This window comes from Antrostomus carolinensis, unplaced genomic scaffold (assembly GCF_000700745.2).
Source record: "Antrostomus carolinensis isolate BGI_N321 unplaced genomic scaffold, ASM70074v2 scaffold8300, whole genome shotgun sequence".
In the NCBI taxonomy this organism is placed as follows: Eukaryota; Metazoa; Chordata; class Aves; order Caprimulgiformes; family Caprimulgidae; genus Antrostomus; species Antrostomus carolinensis.
The window spans coordinates 17,625-20,074 of record NW_010286390.1 but is presented as its reverse complement, the minus strand read 5'-3'; the positions used below and the strand labels follow the sequence as shown (position 1 = coordinate 20,074).

The window sequence follows — 2,450 nt, the reverse complement described above, 5'->3', positions numbered from 1 at the left end:
GCGACAGTCGCCGGGACGTTAGCCAGCAGTGTGCTCAGGTGGCCAAGAAGGCCAATGGCATCCTGGCCTGTATCAGAAATACCGTGGCCAGCAGGACCAGGTGATCTTCCCCCTGCACTGGGCACTGGTGAGGCCACACCTCAAGTGTCGAGTTCAGTTTTGGGTCTCTCACTTCAAGAAGGACAATGAGGTGCTGGAGCGTGTCCAGAGAAGGGCAATGAAGCTGGTGATGGGTCTGGAGCACAAGTCTTATGAGGAGCTTCAGTTTTGTTTAGTTTCAGAAAAGGAAGCTGAGAGTAGACCTTATCACTGTCTACAACTACCGGAAAGGAGGTTGTGGTGAGGTGGGGGTTGGCCTCTTCTCCCAAATAACAAGTGATAGGACAATACAGAATGGCCTCAAGTTACGCCAGGGGAGGTTTAGATTGGACGTCAGGAAAAATTTCTTGACCGAAAGGGTTGTGAAGCATTGGAACAGGCTGCCCAGGGAAGTGGTGGAGTCACCATCCATGGAGGTATTTACAAGACATGTAGATGCCCAGTGTTTAGAAAGTAAGGCCACGAAATAAACCTAGACTCTGTCAAACCTGTGAATATAAACCCCTTCTTATTTCCTTCTTCTCTATCCCATTAATCATCTTTCTAACCAATTACCATGCCCATAGAAAGATAAAACAACTCCAAAAGCTACTACAGCTGCAGGACTACAGGTTCACCATCCCCTGTCAGTAACAGAACATAACAAATAAAAGGTGTCATAGTGAACCAGAACTGTCTTGTTCTCTAAGCTGGCTGCAGATGTTATCTGTTCTTTTAGGTATCAACTCTGCAGCAGGAAATGTGGAAGCAAGCATTCCAACAGAGGCAAAAGTTAATTGGAAGAAGACATTAACACGTGCTTAGCAGGAGTCAGCCTTCACCTTCGGGAAATGTGACTTCCCCCAGTGGCTGCAGCAGAAGAAAAAGGAGCAAAGGAAGCAACTTTGTTTTGCTGAAAGTTGAGCAAAGAACTCCAGATGCAGCTGTTGCCCTCGTGGCAGACAAGAACTCTCTGCAACAAATACTGAATGCTGAACTGAAATCCAGAAAACAGGTCCCTTCAAACAGCCTCCTCCAACCACATTCTACAGCCATAAGACATAAGAATGTTTTCCTAACAGCTACAACACTTTAAGCAGCCATTCTGATGGGCACACCAGCATGATTCCCAACCTTCCTTCAAATCTAAAAGCTCATGCCAGAAAGACAATTAACAGTTTACAAGTGTTTCAAGCATAAGAAATAAGCACAAACTTCCACAAGAGGAGGTCTGATCATCAGCAGTTACACAGGCAACAACAAAAAAAACTACTAGACTATGACTTGCAGAAGTGTGTTAATTTGAGAACAGTTACACAAAGTAACTACCAAGCATGACAAATTTCATCTTGTAATTAAAGGATTAATTCACTTTCATTGAATGGTAACATATTCTGTGCTAGCAGAATATGCTTTCATGGAGACAGAGAGGCACTGTTTTTAGAATGATAAAGTCAATGGCTGCAACATGATGTTTTCTGACTACAGAGTTCAGTCTATGAGAGCCCATTCAACTGCTATTATGCTCATAAAGCTTTTTAGGAAAGGAGAATCTATCCACATGCACAGAAAAATACAATTTCTAGAGCTATGGGTTTTTCAGCTGATTTTGTATCTTCTGCTACTAACTGGTATTGGAGAAACACTAACAGGGTTCTGTAAAAATATATCATTAGTATCTATCTTATACTTCTACTGCTCATGGCAGCAATTAAATTGGGACTTAAGTGAGAGTGTATGCAGTATAGGCAAAGGAGAGTATAAGCGAGGCTGATAAATCAGACATCTGTTAACTAAACTCAACTAAACTCAGTACTAAATAAAAAACCTTCCAGGAAAGAAAAACCTGGAGGCACAGGATGGGTATGAAGGAAGGATGCTTCCTTCATATCATGTTCCGTACTGGCCCATTTAATTTATTTTCTCTTTTAGGCTGAAGTACTGATTGAGAGGATGAAATAGAACCACACTTAGAAAACTGACTAAACACCCTTAACTGCTGACCTGTGAAAGGTTGGATCAGCCAAAACAAGTCTGAAAAAAACCCCATCATGTAGTTTATTAAATCAGTTTTTCTTTTACCTGATAGAAAAAAGTCAGACTTTTTATATGAATGACCACAATCTATCTACTACAAAAAACAAACCAAAGAAAAACCCCTCTCATTTGTAGCACAGAAAAGTTTCTCAGACTTCACATAAAATATTATTTATCAGAATAATGAGTGGAAAGCACTTCCATCTTACTGTTTGTCCAAGGGTCTCTCTGTTAAGGGAAGGACTTCACAACTTTTTTCCACCCAGCTTTTGCAATGCACCTGATACTTCCCCATCACAGGTATAAATATATTACCTCATCCTAAATACTGACAG

The 2,450-nt window shown here is 41.3% G+C and overlaps 1 protein-coding gene across 2 annotated transcripts in view; it reads right to left on the bottom strand.

Moving 5' to 3' along the window:
* Window positions 1-2,450, bottom strand: part of PHF20L1 (PHD finger protein 20 like 1) — a 54,676-nt gene that overhangs the window by 35,375 nt on the left and 16,851 nt on the right. The window lies entirely within an intron of this gene.